The sequence below is a fragment of the Ruditapes philippinarum genome, unplaced genomic scaffold, assembly GCF_026571515.1.
Source record: "Ruditapes philippinarum isolate M1 unplaced genomic scaffold, ASM2657151v2 ctg4878_1_1_1_1, whole genome shotgun sequence".
NCBI classification, from domain to species: domain Eukaryota; kingdom Metazoa; phylum Mollusca; class Bivalvia; order Venerida; family Veneridae; genus Ruditapes; species Ruditapes philippinarum.
In genome coordinates, this window is record NW_026862602.1 from 15,794 (window position 1) to 39,021 (window position 23,228).

At 32.4% G+C, this 23,228-nt stretch overlaps 1 pseudogene; it reads right to left on the minus strand.

Moving 5' to 3' along the window:
• Positions 1 to 701: 701 nt before the first annotated feature.
• Positions 702 to 3,513, minus strand: LOC132719534 (uncharacterized; annotated as a pseudogene).
• Between the last annotated feature and the right edge of the window lie 19,715 nt (positions 3,514 to 23,228).

The following is a 23,228-nucleotide window of genomic DNA, read 5'->3' on the forward strand; positions in this document are numbered from 1 at the left end:
TGTGGTGAAAGTTGCCTTTTTGGCCGTGATTTAGTTCGTAGAATCAGTCACGAACAGCGACCAAAGTGTTAAATGTGTCTTCTTGTCAACCTAGCCATCATTGGTTCGAGCCTTACTCGATTCATACGGGTGACCAACTTTATATGGTTCACCGAAATGTTCATCTGTTAAAATGATCTGTTTGTGTACGGTAAAATAATAGTTCAAATTAATAAAAAACAATGAAAAAAAGAGAAATATAAAAAAGTACTGTTCGATTTCTTGAAAATCGTCTTCATTGGCGTCCTCGTGTTGGAGCATAACACATATATGTTTAACCGGAAAACGACAGATTTTTCTAAACGATGCACATTTCGGTGAATCATATGAAGTTGTTTCCCTATGATGACTTAAAAATCATTTTGATATGTATCATAAGTTTCTAGATCTGGGATAAGTTTTAAAAATCAAGCCTAGCTCTTGTTGATCCGATGTATAGTAGTATACCACAATGAAGAATGCATCGGATAAATCGCTCAAATCATTGGTATGTCTCATACATTTTCAACACATTGAAATTAAACACATTTATCTCCCCTTTACCGTCGTCATTCTCAAATTATCCTAACACTGGAACTCTTATTTTTCAAATATAAGTCACTCGAGTGGAGACAACAGTCACATTGCTTTGGTCAGTAAACTAAGAGGAAAAAATGTTCTGTATATATATATATTATTCCTCGATTGAATGAAGAGCATAACAAGAATACTTCAATATTAAACATACATACAAATTTACGATAATACAACAAACATAATACAATACTACAAACCAACAAACTAGTTACATATTAATAACACTGTCCTAATTTTTTGATACTGCACACAATTTTCTGACGACAATTTAATACGTAAATGTCTATTTGCTGTTCCAAACATCAGTACCGTACTTAGAGTCATTTAGGTATTTAACTTGTATATTCTTGAAATATTTTTTGTTCCGCAATTTATATTTTTCCCATTTCAAACATTCACACCATAGACGAAGGTGTCTCATAGACCAGTTTACTTGATAATGCAACCTTTACATCAAAGTGTATGAACAGTAAATAACAGCAAATGTTTTAATCACCTTATGGCCGTTTCTTGAAAGATTTGTTACAAAGAATGTCTAAGTAATTTAATATACATAAATATTGTAGGTAAACAGAATAAATTGTTTCTCAGCGTTTATTATTGGTTTGACGATGATCTGAATCATACTTGCTCGCTTTCATTATATGTATTCTGTAATCATTGTAATCTCAATATAAAATAGTTTTACAAACCAGGGGTCACTTGATTTAAATAAACTTATATTGGTATACAACTAGATTCGAACCAGTCTATAAAAGTAATATTTTGAAAATTGAACAAAATAAAGCTTTTTTATCAAACATTTCAAAATTTATAAAGGGTAAATTTCTTATAAAAATCTCAACTTTAAAGCCTTATCGAATAAAGTACACACTGTTTCTAAGAATGAACAGAATCTTCAAAAATAGCTGATAACCTGTGTTTATCATTTAAAACTTGGATACGAACTTTTAAATATCAAGCGAGAAAGAAGTCGGACCGCTTTTTGCTACACAAATTCTAAAAAATACATGCATGCATAATATTACGTATAAGTTAATAAACTTCTTGTTCTAAATGGCCACTGAATGACGTCCGTGGATCTACACGGTCGGCTATAGGACTGCTGCAACCATCTAACATCACCACATCTCCAACCTTCAATTTTAAATACACAGACGTTGAAACTCCGTAACTTCCGTAGTCTGCACCGCTCTGTGGATCTGTGTGAGCTTGCACTTTACTTGATCCGTTCAGAATAATGTAACATCCGGCATAGTCAACACTAGATGACCGTTTTTTTAATGATGTGTAAGGAAAAGTAGTAGAGCCCGCTAACAGGACATGTAAACTTGCCAGTCGATGTATCAAACGCGTTCCCTTCGTTTGTAATAACCGTTGTAAAAGTCAGAGATGGTGATGTAGCACCCGCCTTAGGTGAGGTCACTGTGAAAGCCACAACTTTACCTAAAAAAGAATGGTAAGATTAAAGGTTTGAAAACTGATAAAAGAGACCTTTAGATGAATGTTTTCTTATAACATAAATTATTTTAAAGCTTCATATTTTATTAATATATAATTATGTAGTTCTAATAGTGTACAAGGCATGTCATTTGTGGTAAATATTGATGTAGTTTCCAGTATTCTGTTGATAATTTAAAAGTAATTTTATGTAAATAATATATTTTGTTATCATTACGGTGACTTTTATAATTTGCATGTGACTTAAAATTAATACTAAAGACGGTAATAATTTTTCTTAAAAATAAAATGTTTTCTTTGGAAAAATAAGCCATATGTAATTAAGTGTAATAACATGTTTGAACATTTAGAAAATTACGCGGTTTTTACTTAATGGAAGAATGTTATTTTAACCCAATAAACATCTTATGTAGGGTTTAATTATTAGAATAAGTGGACACTACAATTTATTCCATGTGAGATAATGGAACATTAAGAAAGTCTCGATGGAAAATACTACGTCTTTTGTGTAAAAAGAAAAAAAACAATATAAAAATGTTATTTTTCCAGCATTTGCTTTAGTAGGATTTGCTACGCTATTAATACAATATCACCTTTTTACAATAACAAGAATAATGTGATATGAATTTCTGTAATATTCGATGTTAAACTGACCTTTCATTTTCTCATTAATCTGTTGATGAACGTTTTCAAACTCCATCTTAGAATTCGCCACACTTTCGAGCATTTCTGACGTAACAATTTTCTGCCGTTCAACTTCTTCCGCATTTTCTTGTTTGTATTTCTTCAACTCTTCGAGAAACAACTTAGAACGTTCCTCTAATTCCTTTTCTTCTCTTATCTTTACCTCATTAATAAGCCTCTGAAAGTTTTTAACTTTCTCTAACTCTGCAGCAAACAATTTATCGCGTTCCTCTTTTTCCCTGGCTTCTCGCGCCTTTGCTCCGTTATTAAACTCTTTAACCTTCTCCAACTCTGCGGCAAACAATTCATCGCGTTCCTCCTTTTCCTTTGCTTCTCGTGCCTTTATTCCGTTAATAAAATCCTCAAATTTCTGAACTTTGTCTTCGAATCTTAACTGTTTCATTAACATTTTCTCGTCATAGTCAAATCTCGAAAAACATTTAGGTGCTCCATGTTCTCCGTTGACAAAAGGTAAACACAGTATCACAACGGAATAATATTTCAACAACATATTAATTTGTTACACCAAATGAATGGAAAGATCCTTGCATGCACTTGTTCAAGAGTAATACCGCATCAAGCGACTACTACCCATATATTTGCTCGCTAATATAGTTCCGAGAAGATAATTAGGATAGAATATTTTCTCCTAAGATTGCAATGGGCTGTTCATGATGTAAGCGAGACATTGAAAATATTTTAAAGGTTGTTTTCTTGCAAACACATGTGCGCTCCAAACAAATGCTTCTAATGAAAAAAAAAAGAAATGCATTAAATAAACCTGGATTCCTGTTTGGTTTGATCGCGTACATTTATTGAAGACTTCCTTCCTTCCTTCCTTCCTTCCTTCCTTCCTTCCTTCCTTCCTTCCTTCCTTCCTTCCTATTGTCTAGCAAGATGTAATTGAATCACTGTCCTATGGAAGAATTATCTTTTAAAATCCCATAAGTTTTATTATCGCCGTTCCTGGACGGTGATATATATACAATTGACAAGATTTGAACAGTTCTACCTGTACACCAACTGCCTTTAGCCAGTCAAAAAGAATAATTAAATTTCACATGATAACAAAATGGACAAAAGAATTCGCATCTCATTGTGTTGTTAATGTATTTTATCATATCATTTAAATCGTTTAAGCCTCCTTACGGTTTTTACTAATATGTTAGAATAGCATGTATGAATGGCGTGCAGTAGATATGCAACCGTCTATTCAGCAATTGGTAAAATTTAATCTTGATTTTGTGTACTTTTTTCCGTTTATTAATAACAAAATTCCACTGTTTTCATACTCTCTGATAAAAATAGCTTTTTCTGATGTACAACATGTCACCGAGCTTTAAAGAATTAAAATAAACCTTTAACTGAAGTGATAGTGACATGTTTGAATACCATTTTCTTTTTATTTTTATCTTTTATCTGTAATAACCTAATGAATAATGTGTCAATATTCTAATGACGGGAACCAAATTCGGACATGGAACAAGATGTATGGCTTAAATACGCAACGGAGATTTTTTGACGTTACGGGCGCAACGGACATATATTTTTACAAAACAGGCACAACGTATGGTTATTCATGAAAATAATTATAATTTAAGATATAAAACAGATTAACTAATTGAAAAAATAAGTTTGTTTTAAAATGTGTCACAAATATTTGCAATAGGTTGTTTTGAAGGATTCTGTGACGAGTGTTCTATTATGCTTAGATTATTTTGTTACATGTAAAAAAATATGCAATCTTTTGTTAAATCAAATAGTTTAATCTTTTATAAACAAGTAAACCATATAAACACTAGTAACTAGGAATTCATTATATTCAACATTTTATTGATAATCAATATTTGATATTACAGACATTTTTTTGCTTTATTTGTAAAATAACAGAACAGTTCGTCCTCAAAATAATTCAAACGTTATGCAATTCGCACCAATATTTCGACCAAATATCAATATCTTTAGGACGCTTGATTTCACTACATTCAAGTAAGCATACCAATCATTTCATTTTTACTTGTTATCTAATTCATTTTGCTTTCACCAGACCTTTCAATCTTTGTCGCAACAGACAAACATTTCAGAATTTCAGACATGGCATAACTTGTGAATTTATGGATAAGGTTATACTTTTTCAAAAAATATGCATCTTTATTATTAAACAATGAGCACATCCTAAGAACATGAAAATGATTGATAAGTACTTCGGATAGTCAAATTTAGTACATTACCTGTGACTGTTCAAATCATTTGGCGGTGTCTTTGATGTGCAGCATCGAAATATTACTTGTATTATAAATTTATTGTTATTATATAATTTATTAATAAATCATTTTAAGCCTGCTTAGAGTTTGTATGTGTTTCCTAATATGTAAGAATAACGAGCCTAATGGACATCAAAAATGTAAGAATAATTAAGTTGGCTTCTATTTCTGGAAGCTTCAAAAGATTGTCTATAATTTGTCATGTCTGGAGATCGAATCTCATTTCAGACAACCGAACAAATTTTTTCGTAATATGAACATTTTTTTAAAAGATAGACAAGATCAATGAAAGTTAAATGCAAGTAAGAAACTTTTCACCAACCCTCCCTATTTCAGTTTCATTTTCGGAAAGAAAACACCACTTTTTCTCATATTAGTGTGCCAGCAGTTTTAATGGATTCACATTGCCTTGATTACAGATGCGTAATTGTAAACTTGGCATAAGTGTTGTTTATCGTTGAATAACGAAATTAATTCAAACCGAGTGAGATGATCCAGTTCCCTGTCACTGTGTACAACCGTAGGCACTAAAATTAAAATAAAAATATTATTGTTTGTTGTCAGCCTACTTAGCGCAATCTGTTAGGGCGCAAGACTTGTAATATGGACATAGTGGGTTTCATTCCCAGGCTGGCCAACTAAAATGACTTATTATTATTTATCAGTCTTTCGGATGAGTCTTTTAAACCGAGGTTCCGTGTATCAGTGCTGAACAATTTGGCACGTTAAAGAACCAGGAGAAACTACAGAAATTTGGGCATTTTATATGTATCTTGCACTAACCTCCAAAATATAACATGACTTATACTTTTCTTGAGGACTCACCCCTATGGAATACCGATGACGAGTATAGATAAACTAAAATACACACATATTTTTATATAAACGAAATAAAATGATGTAGAACGGGTTTTGTTTGTGTTCTACGTTCAGGATTTTGTTGACTTGAAACATATGAGAAAAACTGTAGACATGATTATTTCGGAACATATATATCTAAAAGTGTTTCATCTGTTCAAGATTATTAACCCCATTTGTTATAATTAATTACATGAAATAACATAACTGTATTAAAGTAGGTATCAAAATTATTTATTTCCATTTTACAGAACACTCACCATGTTTGACAAGTATATACTTGTACATATTTGTATACATTATATGTTGGCAACCAAGAAAAAAACTTGCTCCGTCTGATGTTTAACATTCCATGTGTCTGAAAATAACTTATACAAATGATGATGATCATGGCGGTAATAATAATGACGATCATACTGATTATGAAGATGGAGACAAAATCCTATTTTTTATAGCTCATTTTGTACGTTATACTGAGTATAGTTGCTCATTATACATGTACCTAGTTTTGTACACATGTTATTATACGCAATACACTAAGCGTGTATTTTGTATTTTATGGCCGCTGTAAAATTCAATTTCATGCCTATCTTACTGAAAATGGGTATGTGACTTCAAAAGAAAAAAAAACCCTGTCGATTCAGATTTGTTTAATTATATACCAGGTTTAAAAAGAAACTAGTTTGTTTTGTATTTCGGAGACAATTCTTCCTATGAATAACTGTTAGTATTTTACAAAAAGTTCATCAAATCATGACTTTTTCATTTAGTGATACTTAATACATACTTACATAATCATGTAATATCTGGCATTCATAAAGATAATATAAAATTAAATCGAGGTCAGATAAGTGTCAGAAGAAAGAGAAATCAATTTTTTCTTAATTCTAGATTTTTTATTTTCTTCGATTTTGGTTTGCATCAAAACACAATATATCCGGTGTACGGTCCCATAGTGTGTATTTGCAAGATTGTAAATTTGCAAGTAGATCTAAGTTGATTTTTTTAATTTAATGATTAATGCCATAAAACATATCAGATTCCTTTCTGTTTTGAAAGTAAACAGATGCGTAAACAGTTTTACTTTTGCCTATGTATCTAAATAAACACATGGCTAAACAGTAAAATTATTGAGGTAAAATACATAATTCAATTGAATATTGAAGTGCATCTGGATGAAGGTAAACTATGAAAAAAAGAAAACGTGATTTGAACATTACAGTTTAACGTACTGGAGGACTTTTATCTTTTTTCCCTCTTTGTAGTAAACATAATTGTATTATTTTTTCATGCAATTTCGAACTGAATGTCTCCGTTCTAAATTTTGGCAGTCGCTAGATCAACAAAATGTTAAATATTATGAATATCTGTATGACAAAATGACTAAAACACGTTCATGATTTAAATTTTAGTTTTTCTGCTTTGGTTTTACGTCTCATCTACAATGTAAAGGTGATATGGTGATTTTCCAGGTTTATTGAAATAGAAAAACCTCGGGTCTCCCTCCTCGTGGCACGAATGGGCACCTGAATTATATCACTGACATTCCGTAAGTTATCAGGCTAGCTTCCTCTCAATAGACAATTGAAAATCTGAGGTGTTTCTCGATCCCAAAGCATTTACAAAGTCAACGACTGAGGTCCAACAGAAGGAAGTTATTTTCACTTGCAATCTCTTATAATATCCAAATGGATTTTGCACATTTCAGTACGTCATTATTCATAAGTGACCGGCAACTTGTAAAATATTCTTTACCAATCTTGTAATACTTTCTCGATATCAAAAATGAGAGCGGTGCTTTAGGGACTTTTGGTTTTAACCTATTCTTTATTTTCTTTAAAGAAGATGCAGACATATCCTTTTCTTGACTTTTCCTCATTCAAAATTTTCGATAAGAATTTTATACACGAAAAGTCCTGTGTTGATAGCACGTACTAGCATAATGTTAACATAAAAACCTTTTATAATCACTAAATACCTTGAATAAAAAAGGATGTCAAACAGGGCAAACAAGGACAGAGACGAAGAACTGATATCCTTTATTTAAAATGTTAGGTTATTAATAATTAAATGTTGATCAACAAAGAAAAGTGAAAGTGTTTAACATACTGATAGCATGCTTTTATTTTCATTTAAACCCACATTATACGTCAGAAACGAATAATGTATCATGAACATAAGTTTTTGTCAGAAATTGTTAACTCGAAAGTTAAAAAAGGGAAGAAATCGAAATTTGTATCAAGTTTTTGCACGGAAGAATAACATACCGTATAAAATGTTAGTGGGCGTCCGTCGTTGCACTTAATCCATTGTTTAAACATAACTAAACTGTAAACACATGTTTAACCATTCCAAAAAATAAAAATATATGAATTTCGTAGGCATAATGTGCCTATATCGAACAAAATAAAATCAGAATTAAATGTGCGAACATGCAAATAATGCATGTTTTTTTGTTTAAACGGATACATTTTCCCTGTGAAAAAATTACATGTGAATTGTATAAACAAAAAGTACTTTATTTATACAGAGAAATCAACGTATGAACATGTTAAGCTTTATATTTTTTTCTTTGCTCCTGATGCTTGTTAACTACTACTGCATTTTGTATTTGGCAAAAAAAGAGATTCTGAGTGTAATATATTGCCTATTTTTCTTTTTGTGATATGGAACATGTATCCACATACAAATGTATGGGTCACAATTTGAATTACGGCCATCATTGTGTTTTTCCAAAATAAGTCTTTGGAGATTATGGTCACTTTCAGTCGTGTTTTCGTTAAGATAATAAAAAGAAACTTACGATAAGCCAAATAATAAAAATAGATGAATATGTGTTTGGCTTGTTTCGTATATAATGAACACGTTAATATAACACCAAAATAAGACCATCCCTTACTGAATCCCCTCTCATCTCATATTTTCAAAAAGTCGATGTTGAAAGTTAATCGAAACAGTTATCTATGTTAGTGCGCGGTCCAGTTAGCGTAATACTCTGATTTGGACATTCCTGGTTGGGAATCTAGACGGTGCAAGTCAATTTTGTTGTGACTGTTCATGAAATCCTTTCTGTGGTCATTCAAACTGCTATGGCATGTACAGAAGTTATAAGTTCATTGCAAAAGTAAATGCAAATATCACAAGTGCATGCTTGACAGGATCGATTCGGTCGCTGTACTGTGCTCTGGTAAATTAAGTGTTGCTTACTGTCGTGATTCGGAGTGAATACTATCAACGACACCACCATCTTAAGTATGTTCATTTCAAATGTATCAATCTATTTCTATGTCAGTAGCATGAACGCCAACACCTGTATCGATTTCATGACCACAAACAACAAATAACTGCAATTACATACTTATCAAGACTATATTCAGTAGAGGTACCATGAATTACGAGTTAATATCTTAAAATTTTATATAAGCGTTAACTTATCTTTTTCGTGTAGCTTTTCAGTGGAAGAAACAGTAATTCTTTTCATTAGGTAGGACAGTTAGTTGTTGGTTAGAAGAGTGTGTTATATAAAGGTTAATCATATCCAATTTTCTTAATGATTAAACATTAATCAGGGAAGTTTGTCTTTATTTCTTTATTAAATTAGCCCAAAATAGAGAAGTCTAAGGGAAAAGTTTTTTATAATTATCATAAATGCATGTTAAGGAACTGTTTAAGACATGAACAGTTTTCCCCCAAAACGGGAAAACTATATTCCCCCGTATGTTGTTCCTACTGTAATTTATAAGCATTCCGTCAAAATAATTATAATAAATAAGGCCAGTATTAATAATGGGCTTTCTTTTGCTGAATTCAATATGTTTGATATCTGATCATGGTCTGCACTGCAATTAAATCAGAATCTAATTTGAAATTATCTGTAAATGGCAAATGTTCTTGTCCATATTAAAAAATAAACAAAATTACTTATGATATTAATCGTGGTTAAGGTAAGGATATGCATCTTACTTGAATTTAGTACCAAAGAAACCATAAAACATGTAAAATGTTAACATTTTTCTTTTGAAACACCGGTAATTATATAAAGAAATATTGAACAAATTACAAATTGAGTTTTTGTTTGAGGTCCAAACTGGGCAACCCCGTTTACTCACCCCGTTATAGGTATGAGAGGGTCGGGTTCATCCCCTTATACCTGATAATATTAATACATGAACAAATTGCTGGCTTTTAATGCTTATTTAATCTGTAACGTAGCTTTGCAGTAAACTCAGAAAAAAAATTAGGAAAATTCAAATATATTTTATTTACTTTTCCATCAACAATAATTATTATGTACTTTCAGTCAATTAAAACATGTAAAACGGTTTTAAATTTTTACATTCTGATAATTTGATTTCCATGCCATTAAATTTATCAAAATCGTGTGATCTAGCAGCTTTTAAACAGTAATTCAATTGTAATTGATCAGTTTTATTATCCAAAACCATCGGACTCATTACATTAATAAATGATACATTTAAAGGTGAACAAAATTTAGCTATGATATAACTTTTTCTTGGTATCCAATATTCTAGTTTATACAGAATGAAATCCTTATGAAAAACTTTAATCGAGTAAAATTCAGACGTGTCTAATAATGAACATATGTCACAATCTTCAAAATGATTTTTTTTATGTAAAACATAAATATACACTTTTCTATATTAACCGGCGTTTTATGCGCGAGAAAGAACCCAGAGAATTTTTTACGACACAAATACTAGAAAATAAGAATACTACCTATTACGTATAAGTTATTAAACATGTTTTTCTAAATGTCCACTGAATGAAGTCCATGATTCAACACGAGAGGATATTGGAGAGTTGCAGCTCTCTATGGTCACCACATCCCCAACGTTCAGATTTAAATACACCGATGTCGAAGCTCCGTAAATTCCGTTTTCTGCACCATTGGCCTCTATGTAAGCTCTCACTTTACTTGATCCGTTCAGATAAATGTAACATCCGGCATAGCTGTAACTGGATGACTGTTTTCTAACGAGGTGTAAAGAAAAGTAGTAGAGCCCGCTATCAGGACACGTGAATTTGCCAGTCGATGTATCAAACCCGTTCCCGACGTTAACGTTAAAGAGCTTGAAGTTGCACCTGCCTTAGGTGAGGTCACTGTGAAAGCCACAACTTTCCCTGAAAACGACAGAATTGTAAGATTAAAGGTTTTAAAACTGATAAAAAGATACATTTAGATGAATGTTTTCTTGAAACATATTATGATACATTTCAGAAAAAAACAATTATGTTGATCTTATAATGCAAAAGATGCATATAATTTGACATGATGGTATGATGACATGTACTTTGTTTATATTTTAAAAGTAATATAATCACAAATACTTCTTTTGCAATAATCACTACGTTGCCTTTACCACGTGACTTTTATAATTTGCGCGTGACTTAAAACAATACTAAACACGATTCAGGTAGTAATTTCTTCCAAAAAATAAGAAAAGTTTTCTGAGGAAAAGCCATATCTTAGAAAATGAGACCGCGTGTTTGAATCTTCAAAATTTCACAAGGCTTCTCTTCACGGAAGAATATTATTTGTTTCAGAATATGATATATACATCGGCCTTAATGTTCTGTAAGACTTCAGTGACTGAAGGTGTATGTATATAGGACGGATGCCTTAGAACACAAAAGTTCCATTTTCAATCTTGAATCTTGTTAAAAATGCATTTATTTCCGGTGTGTGATAACAGTCTACAGACAGATATTCATTGTTTAAATGTTGAAATTTGCTTAAGCCGCTGCTAGGGGGCATTGACGGTAACTTGCATTATACAACACCGTTCATAAACAGGCGCAATCAAACCGAGCCCGTTACATATTCAATTTTGTCGTTTTGGGCGTTCTTTAGAAATTCTGTTTTTGACTATTGAATGCGAGGTTTTGATTGTTCTGCTGTGAGATGTTTGCCGAGAAGCTTGAAAATCTGTTTACTGCCTCCTCGTGTATAACATACGGAAACGAATGCTTTGGTAATTGATATTGCTTCTATACACCCCCCCCCCAAAAAAAAAAAAAAAAAAAAAAAAAAAAAAAAAAAAACAAACAAACAAAAAAAACAAGAAAACGAAAAAACAAAAAAAAACAACAAAAAAACTAAACAGTCGAAACAAACGGAAAATATTACATAATGTCAGCTTGTACTATTGGTTCATGTGTTTTATCCAAGTTTAAACAATTAACTTCTTCAGAATATTGTTGACGTTTATATATCTTTAATTAAAGATAAAGTTAATCTAAAAAAAATGCCATCAATTTGGTTTAGTAGGATTTCATAAGCTTGACCATTTATATTAAGAAGACCATATCACTTATTTACAAAAACAAGAATAATGTGATACGCATTTCTGAAATACATTCTGTAAAACTGACCTTTCATTCTCTCATTTATCTGTTCATGGATTTTTTCAAACTGAATCTCAGAACTCGCCACACTTTCGAGCATTTCTGACGTCATATTTTTCTGTCGTTCAATTTCTTCCGAAATCTCTTGTTTGTAATTTTCTAACTCTGCTGCAAATAATTGTTTGCGTTTCTCTTTTTCCTTTTCTTCCCTCGCCTTTACTTCATTCAAAACCTCCTGGAAGTTTTTAACTTTCTCTAATTCTGCAGCAAACAATTCAACGCGCTCCTCCTTTTCCTTGGCTTCTCGCGCCTTTACTCCGTTAATAAAATCCTCGAACTTCTGAACTTTGTCTTAGAATCTTAATTGTTTCATTAACATTTTCTCGTCATAGTCAAACCTCGAAAAACATTTAGGTTCTCCATGTTCTCCGTTGACGACAGAAAGACACAGTATGACGACGGAATAATATTTCATCAACATATTAATTTGTAACACCCGTGGGCAGATATTTACATACACTTTGTTGTTCAAGAGTAATATCCAATCAAGTGACTTAGACTCTTATATTTGTTCGTTATATAGTAACAAGAATCTAACGAGGATAAAATTTCTCCTTAGATTGTGATGGGTTGTTCATGATGTTCAGGAGACATTAAACAGATTTCAACGGTGTTAAGCAAACATAACTCTTGAAATATCATAAATTTGTAACCAGTTACCTCATGTGAGTGGCGGCATGGTGGAGTGATTAATACATCGGAATAGAAATCTTTTGTTCAGGAGTCATTGAAATGATTTTAACGGCTTTTAGTAAACATCACTTATAAATATGTAACCATATGCTTCATTTAAGTGGCGGCATGTTGGAGTAGTTAACGCGTCGGACTAGACTAGACATCTGTTGTTTTGGAGACCTTAAAATGATTTTAACGGCTTTTAGCAAACATCACTCTTTAAACCTCACACATAAATCTATAACCATATGCTTCATGTGAGTGTTGGCATGTTTGAGTTGTTAACGCGTCGGACTATATATCTGAGGCTTGAAATCTAAGAATTGCCGGCCGAGTGGGTTCAAATCTCGTTACTCATTGCCTAGTACTGTTTGGTTCCATGAACGGATTCGAGTGTTTAAATAACCTTGAAGCTTTCAACACTACTAAATTAAATTGGCATTAATTAACCTTACGCTTGAAATTAACACTTTCCACATTTGACACACGCAGACACACGCAAACACCAACACACATACATGTACGCACGCACGCACTGATTATGTATATTCGTGGACCTTTGTGTAAAAATTCCTTCCTTCTTTCCCTTATTTTAAGTTGTTTTCTTCTGGATCAGGTGGTACCGAAATTCACTTACCATTACTTTTTCATCAACCTGATATTTATGTTTCATTCTTTTATTATCTAGTTTAACCACGCCTTCCTTTTTGATATAGATTATCTTATCGTACTTCATTACATCAAGCTTTTAATTTCATTTTTTTCGAAACCCGGACATGAGAGTCGTCATTCCATTAATTTCGTGATAAATGATAACGACGAGAAGAATTGGCTGCGCCCGGGTTGCACTGAAAAGACGCTTTAAATCCCCAGCTGTTTGAATGTGATTGTTAATCAAAGCACTAAAAGTGCTTTATGCGGTAAGCCCGAGAATTGTAAAACATAGGTGGTCAGACTATTCTCCCTCTTTGACACCGAAGGTACTTAAATTAACTATTAAACCTACCGCCTGTCACACCATTTTACATATAATTTATACTAAGAGATATGTAACCGGTTAACTTTACTTAAAACTCAACTGATAAGAATAACCTATCGAAACTGTTTATCGGTTATTCAAATACCAAGAGAAATTCAGCTTAATTTTAATGCTATGATGAGTTCAGTGCAATTCAAACCCCATGTGAAATTCAGTGTGCATTATGTTCCATGTGAAATGCAGTGAAATTCAGATTCCATGCATTATTCAGTGTAAATCGAATTCCATGAAAATTCAATCAATGTACAATTTTCTAAATAAATTTAATATCAAATTTGTATTTATACCACGAGAAATTCAGTATGTTGCAAATCAATCCATCTCTGAAGTAATAGTTTCCTTACGAGGAATAGGTCTGCATAGTATTTACAGACACGGGTGGCGATTTGAAGACCGAGAGAGCGTAACTATCTTACCTACATGCTCTTTTGTTTCTCTATCAAGACATCAGTTTTTAACTCAGTATTCCTTAATATTACTAACAAGAAAAATATTATTTACGTACTTTATCATGTTTAAGATAGAATTCCGAAGTCATGCCAAGATACCATCCGCTACGCTCTTGTAATTCATTCGTTCAAAAATCAGGTGTTATTTTAATATTCTCGTGTTTTTCGTAGGGTTTGATTATGTAATAAGGTCAGATAATGAACTTGTTGAGTTGAGACTTGTCAGTAGGCAAAGGTAAGATCATTATTTTTTTGATATATGTTTGTTTGTTTTTGGTTTTACGTCACATCGACACAGTATATGTCATATTGCGACGTTCAAAATTAACTGGTGGAGGAAGACCCTTCCGTGCATTATTTCAGGTACGAACGGGTACCTGAGTAGACCCACCGACGTTCCGTAAGCTAGCTGGATAGCTTCCTCACATGAAAGATTCCAAAGTCTATTCGGGAAACGAACCCACAGCGGTGAGGGGCAAGTAGTTTGAAGTCAACGACCTTAACCACTCGGCCACGGGCGCCCCTTTTGATATAAAAATACATAACATATTATATATACAAATATTGAGGAAGATATGAAAGTTTTCTAAACATAAAAACGGAACACTTTATCTTTATATATAATAAATTTCATGGTAAATAGATGATATGGCTATTTCTTATATAATTAAAATATACGCCTTTTTTCAAAGGAAAGTGAAAGATAGGGTTCTTTAAATAAATAGTAGTAATACATGTAGATATATTGGCATGTAAGTTGTGTTTCTGTTGTTGTTGTCTTTTCATGATGGCTGATTTTAAATATTCTCAGAATTTCATTTATGTTTGGAAGAATTTTCTTTCGGTGTAATCTTAATATGCATCATCCGTTATTCATATGTTTGATAAGACCGCATGTAAGCACACGGACTAAAATAGAATCGCAAGTCGTATTCTTGCGAAGAACAGGCGAATACGTGTATACAAAATCCAAATTGTAATGTAAAAAACTGGAAAAAAATGAGAAAAAACCGTTCTTATATTAAAATGAACTATACTCTCACTGAATGTAATATTTTGGGAAAGAAAGATGCAGAAGTTGACTTTGATACGATATGCACCAATAATTTAATCGTCGTATATATCCCATATTGCAGTATTGTTAAAAAAAATGCAGGATTGTGCAAAATCAGACATAGTTGTGGAAATAAATGCCGAAAACGTAGTACCTTATGAAGCTATATAGTTCGGCAAATGTGTTAGGTATACCGAAAAGCAAACTATAAAGAAATGCTAAATATGCGTTATTGTACTCATTAATATTGGCGAAACACAAACTTCAACACCAGAACAGTAGCTAGATCGTTTATCTCACAAATAATCTGCAAACTATGTTATGAGGGTCCTTGCAGCCGTATGCGCTAATTTATTGTGCCCCCACGTTAGTGGCAGGCATTTAGATTTACCCTTGTCCGTCCGTCCGTCTGTCCGTCCGTCCGTCCTTCCGTCCATCCGTCCGTCCGTTCACTTTTGTGTTGCACATAACTCAGAAAGTATTTGAGCTAGAGTCATGAAACTTTACAGGAATGTTGATCAGCATGTGTAGTTGTGCACCTGGGTATTTTCGTCTGGATATTTTTAGTATTTTCAGAGTTATTGCCCTTGACTTAGTAAAATTTTGCAATTTTCAACTTGTGTCGCATGTAACTCAAAAAGTATTTGACCTACAGTCATGAAACTTTACAGGAATGTTGATCAGCATGTGTAGTTATGCACCTGGGTATTTTCGTCTGGATATTTTTAGTATTTTCAGAGTTATTGCCCTTGACTTAGTAAAATTTTGCAATTTTCAACTTGTGTCGCATGTAACTCAAAAAGTATTTGACCTAGAGTCATGAAACTTTACAGGAATGTTGATCAGCATGTGTAGTTGTGCACTTGGGTATTTTCATGTGCATATTTTTAGTATTTTCAGAGTTATTGCCCTTGACTTAGTAAAATTTTGCAATTTTCAACTTGTGTCGCACATAACTCAAAAAGTATTTGACCTACAGTCATGAAACTTTACAGGAATGTTGAGCAGCATGTGTAGTTGTGCACCTGGGTATTTTCGTCTGGATATTTTTAGTATTTTCAGAGTTATTGCCCTTGACTTAGTAAAATTTTGCAATTTTCAACATGTGTCGCACGTAACTCAAAAAGTATTTGACCTAGAGTCATGTAACTTTACAGGAATATTGATCAGCATGTGCAGTTGTGCACCGGGTATTTTCGTCTGGATTTATTTAGTATTTTTAGAGTTAATGCCCTTCACTTAGAAAATTTTTGCAATTTTTCAACATGTGTCGCAAGTTTCTCAAAAAGGATTTGACATAGTCATTAAACCTTATGGGCAGGTTGCTCAGCATATTTTAGATTTGCACCTGGGGTTTCCCTTGTGGATTTATCCAGTATTTGTAGAGTTATTTCCCTTGACTTAGTAAAAAAGATTGACAGAACAGTGGCGCGGTGGGGGCACCCGTGTCCTATGGACACATTTCTAGTTTCTATTAATTTGATGAAATATACTTTAAAATATATATATATCGACCCTTTCTTGTGTCGCCTTGAAAAGGTGACATATAGGAGTTACTTTTGTCGGCGGCGTCGGCGGCGTCTGTGTCGGCGTCGTTGTCGGCGTCCCCTAAAGCTTGTCCGGAGCATAAAGCAGTCACTATAAGTCTGATTGACTTCAAACTTAGTGCAGTGCACAAGGACCGGTACTCTGCAGTTCTTATTTTTAGAGTTATTGTCCTTTGTTAATTTTCATACTTTAATTTTGCCCGGGCCATTTCTCTTCAACTAAAAAGGCTATGGACTTGAAACTTCATAGGATGATAGATCTCATTAAGAAAAAGTGCAGTGCACAAGAATCGGTACTCTGCACTTCTTTAATCTTTGAGTTATTGCCCTTTGTTTATTTTCATACTTTATTTTTGTCCGGGCCATTTCTCCTAATGTATAAAAGCCATGGACTTGAAACTTCATAGGATGGTAGGTCTCATTAAGAAGAAGTGCAGTGCACAAGAACAGATACTCTGCATTTCTTATTTTTTGAGTTATTGCCCTTTGTTTATTTTCATACTTTAATTTTGACCGGGCCATTTCTCCTTAAGAATAAAAGCTATGGACTTAAAACTTCATAGGATGATAGATCTCATTATGAAGAAGTGCAGTGCACAAAAATCGATACTCTGCATTTCTTAATTTCTGAGTTATGGCCCTTTGTTTATTTTCATACTTCATTTTTGTCCAGGCCATTTCTCCGAAAGTATTAAAAAGTTATGGACTTGAAACTTTATATGTGATAGATCTCATTAAGAAAAAGTGCAGTGCATAAGAACTGATATTCTGCATTTCTTATTTTTTGAGTTATTGCCCTTTGTTGATTTTCTTACTTTATTTTTGTTCTGGTCATTTCTCCTCAAGTATGAAAGCTATGGACTTGAAACATCATAGAATGATAGATCTTATTGATAAGAAGTGCAGTGCACAGAAACTGCTGCTCTGCACTTATTATTTTTAGCTCACCTGTCACAAAGTGACAGGGTGAGCTTTTGTGATCGCTTTTCGTCCGGCGTCCGTCCGTCGTCCGTCCGTCGTCCGTACACTTTTACTTTAAATGACATCTCCTCATAAACCAATAGGCCAATTTCATCCAAACTTCACAGGAATGTTCCTTTGGTGGTCATTTTTAGAATTTAATTCCATGCCGAACTCTGGTTGCCATGGCAACCGAAAGAAAAAACTTTAAATATCTTCTTTTAAAAAACCCATAGAGCTAGAGCTTAGGGATTTGGCATGAAACATCTTCTAGTGAGTGTCTACCAAGTTTGTTCAAATAAAAGCCCTGGGGTCAAAATTGGCCCCGCCCCAGGGGGTCATTGATTTTCCCTATATGCATATAGTAAAAACTTAAAAAATCTTCTTTTAAAGAACCCAAATAGCTAGAGCTAAGATATGTAACATGAAACATGTTCTAATGAGTGTCTACCAAGTTTGTTCAGATAAAAGCCCTGGGGTCAAAATTGGCCCCGCCTCAGGGGGTCATTGATTTTCCCTATATGCATATAGTAAAAACTTAAAAAATCTTCTGTTAAAGAACTCAAAGAGCTAGAGCTAAGATATTTAACATCAAACATGTTCTAATAGGTGTCTACCAAGTTTGTTCAAATAAAAGCCCTGGGGTCAAAATTGGCCACGCCCTGGGGGTCATTGATTTTCCTTATATGTGTATAGCAAAAACTTAAAAAATCTTCTTTGAAAAAACCCAGATAGCTAGAGTTAAGATATTAAGCATGAAACATCTTCTAGTGAGTGTCTACAAAGGTTGTTCAAATAAAAGACCTGGGGTCAAAATTGGCCCCGCCCCGGGGGTCATTGGTTTTTCTTATATGTGTATTGCAAAAACTTTAAATCTTCTTTGAAAAAACCCAAATAGCTAGAGTTTAGATATTAAGCATGAAACATCTTCTAGTAAGTGTCTACAAAGTTTGTTCAAATAAAAGCCCTGGGGTCAAAACTGGCCCCGCCCCAGGGGTGTCATTGTTTTTAACTATATGTGTATAGTAAAAACTTAAAAAAATCTTCTTTTAAAAAGCCCAATGAGCTAGAGCTTAGATAATTAGCATGAAACATCTTCTTATGGGTGTCTACCAAGTTTGTTCAAATAAAAGCCCTTGGGTCAAAATTGGCCCCGCCCCAGGGGGTCATTGATTTTCCCTATATGCATATAGGGAAAACTTAAATATCTTCTTTTAAAGAACTCAAAGAGCTAGAGCTCAGAAATTTAGCATCAAACATGTTCTAATAGGTGTCTACCAAGTTTGTTCAAATAAAAGCCCTGGGGTCAAAATTGGCCCCGCCCCGGGGGTTATTGATTTTCCTTATATGAGTATAGCAAAAACTTAAAAAATTTCTTTGAAAAAACCCAAACAGCTAGAGTTTAGATATTAAGCATGAAACATCTTCTAGTGAGTGTCTACAAAGTTTGTTGAAATAAAAGCGCTGGGGTCAAAATCGGACCCGCCCAGGGGGTCATTGATTTTCCTTATATGTGTATAGCAAAAACTTAAAATCTTCTTTGAAAAAACCCAAATAGCTAGAGCTAAGATTTTAAGCATGAAACATCTTCTAGTAAGTGTCTACAAAATTTGTTCAAATAAAAGCCCTGGGGTCAAAATTGGCCCCGCCCAGGGGGTCATTGATTTTCCTTATATGTGTATAGCAAAAACTTAAAAAATCTTCTTTGAAAAAACCCAAATAGCTAGAGTTTAGATATTAAGCATGAAACATCTCCTAGTAAGTGTCTACAAAGTTTGTTCAAATAAAAGCCCTGGGGTCAAAACTGGCCCCGCCCCAGGGGTGTCATTGTTGTAAACTATATGTGTATAGTAAAAACTTAAAAAAAATCTTCTTTTAAAAAGCCCAATGAGCTAGAGCTTAGATGTTTAGCATGAAACATCTTCTTATGGGTGTGTGTGTGTGTGTGGGGGGGGGCTATATACAGGTGAGCGACCTCAGGGCCATCATGGTCCTCTTGTTTTAGTTATTGCTCATTGTTATTTTTCCTATTTCATTTTTGTCCTGGCCATTTCTCCTAAACTACATTGTGCACAAGGCGACACATCCGACTCGCGAGTTCTAGAAAAATTTTTAAAAAAAAAAAAAAAAAATTTTAAAAAATTTTTTAAAAAAAAAAAAAACCCCAAAAATTTTTTTTTTTTTTTTTTTTTTTAAAAATTTTTTTAAAAAAAAATTTTTTAAAAAGGAAAAAAAAAATTTTTTTTTTTATAATTTTTAAAAAAAAAAAAAAACCAAACCCCCTTTTTTTTTCAAAACCCCTTTTAAAATTTTTTTAAAAATTTTTTTTTAAAAAAATTTTTAAAAAAAAAAATTTTTAAAAAAAAAATTTTTTTTTTTTAAAAAAAAAAAACCCCAAAAAAAAAAACGTTTGGAAAAATTTTTTCCCAAAAAAAAAAAAGGGGAAAAAGGAAAAAAAAAAAACCCTTTTTTAAAAAAAAATTTTCCCCCGGGGGGAAAAAAAAATTTTTCCTTTTTTTTTAAAAATTTTTTTTTTTTTTTTAATAATTTTTAATTTCCCCCAAAAAAAAAAATTTTTTTTAAAAGGAAAATTTTTTTTCCCCCCCAAAATTTTTTAAAAAACCCCTTTTTGTAATTTTTTTTTTTTTTGGGGGGTTTTAAAAAAACCCCCCCTTTGGGAAAATTTTTTTTTAAAAAGGGGAAAAAAATTTTAAAAAATTTTTTTGTTTTTTTAAAATTTTTTTTAAAAAAAACCTTTTTTTTTTTCCTTTTCCCCCCAAATTTTGGGTTTTTTAAAAAAAATTTTTTAAAAGAAATTTTCCCAAAAAAAATTTTTCCCCCGGGGAAAGGGGGTTTTTTTTTTTTTAAAAAACCCTTTTTTTAAAAAAGGAAAACCCCAGGGGAAAAAATTTTTAAATTTTTTTTAAAACCCCTTTTTTTGGAAAAAATTTTAAAATTTTTCCCCCAAAATTTTCCCCAAAAAAAAAAAACCCCCCCAAAAAAAAAAAAATTTTTTAAAAAAAAAAAAAAAAAAATTTTAATTTTAAAAACCCCTTTTTTAAAAAGGAAAAACCCCCCCCAAAAAATTTAAAAAAAAAAAATTTTTTGGAAATTTCCCTTAAGGGTTTTTAAAAATTAAAAAAATTTTTTTTAAAAGGTAAAAGGGAAAAAAAAAAGGGAAGGGTTTTTTCCCCCTTTTCTTTAAAAAATTTTTGGGGTGTTTTGGGGGGGCCCCCCCCTTTAAAAAAAAATTTTGCCCAAAAGGGGAAAAAAAAAAATTTTTTTTTTTTTTAAAAAAAAATTTAAAAAACTTTTTGGGGAAAAAAAACCAAATTTTTTTGGGAAAAGGGCCCCTAAAAGGGGGGGGTTTTTCCCCTTTTTGGGGTTTTTTTAAAAAAAACCCCTTTGGGGGTTTTTTTTTTTTTTAATTTTTGGGGGCCCCTTTTTTTTAAAATTTTTAAATTTTTTTTTAAAAACCCCGGGTTTTTCCTTTGGGGCCGGGTTTGGGTTCCCTTTTTCCCAAAAAAAGGGGGGGGCCCCAATTTTCCCCGGGGGGGGGCCCTTTTTATTAAAGGGGTTTTTTTTTTTTGGGGGGGTTTTTTTTTTCCGGTTTCCCTTTTCCCCCCAAAAAAAAATTTTTTTTTTTTTAAGGGAAAAAAAAAGGGAAAATAAAGGGGTTTTTTTTTTAAAAAAAATTTTTTAAAATTTAAAATTTTTTTAAAAAAAAAAATTTTTTTTTTAAAAAAAAAAACCCCCGGGGGTTTTTTTTTCCCCCCAAAGGTTTTGGGGGAATTGGAATTTTTTTCCCCCCCTTGGGGTTTTAAAAAAAAAAAGGGGGGGAAAAAAAAAAAAAATTTAAATTTTCAAAAACCCGGTTTTTTTAAAAAAAAAAGGGGTTTTTTTTAAAAAAAAAAATTTTTTTTTTTCCCCCCCTTTTTTTTTAAAAAAAACCCTTTAAAAAAAAAAGGGGGTTTTTTTGGGGGGAAGGGGTTTTTTCCTTTTTTTGGGGGCCCCCCAAAAAAAATTTGGGGACGAAAGGGGGGTTTTTTGGGGGTTTTTTTAATTTAAAAATTTTTTTAAAAAAAAGGCCCATTTTTTAAAATTTGGGGGTTTTTTGGGAAAAAAAAAACCCCCCCGGGGGGGGGGGGCCCTTTTTTAAAAAAAAGGGGGAAAAAAAAATTTTTCAAATTTTTTTGGGGGTTTTTTGGGGAAAAAAATTTTTTAAAAAAATTTTTTTCCCCCCCCTTTTAAAAAAAAATTTTTTTTAAAAAATTTAAAAACCCCGGGAAAAAAAAAGGGGGGGAAAAATTTTTTCCGGCCCAAACCCCCCTTTTTTAAAAAAAAAAATTTTTTTTTTAAAAATTTTTCTTTTTAAAAAAAAAAATTTTTAAACCCGGGTTTCCCTTTTTTTTAATTTTTTTTTCCCCAAAAAAAAAAAATTTTTTTTGGGGGAAGTTTTTAAAAAAATTAAACCCCAAAAAATTTTTTTTGAAAAAAACTTTTTTTAAAAAAAAAAAAACCCTTTTTTTAAAAATTTTTTAAAAAATTTTTTGGAAAAATTTTTGGGGCCCTTTTTAAAAAAAAAACCCCCCTTTTTTTGAAAAAATTTTTTTTTTTAAAAAAAATTTTTTTTAAAAAAAAAAAACAAATTAAAAAAATTTTTTTTAAAATTTTTTTTTGGGGGTTTTTTTTTTTTTGGGTTTTTTTTTCCCCTTTTTTTTCGGGCCCCCCCTTTTTTTTTTTTGGGGTTTTTTTTTTTTTTTTAAAAAAAGGGGGGGAAAAAAACCCCCAAGGGGGAAAGGGGGGGGCCCCCCAAAAAAAAAAGGTTTTGGGGGGTTTTAAAAAATTTTTTTTTTTTGGCCCCAAAAAAATTTTTTTGGGGAATCTTTTGTTTACGACGATGGTGCTAATATGTTCAGGCACTGTAATTTCAATAATCGCTTCCCGAATGCCCGGTTCACTCTTAACAGCATATACAGTGGATGAACATTCATTTTCTGGTTTTGGAAGAGGGGACTCCACTAGTGGGGGCGGAGGTGGAGTTTCTAAGCGGTTACTGGACTGCGGTTGCAACGCTAAGGAAATGCTTTAAGGCTTCAGAGGGCCGTTTATAACCTCTCACAGCTGTGCTTTCTTTTTTCATTGTGTCCCATTTTATACCAAAATGTAAATATCTGTAAGAAAAACATGCAATAG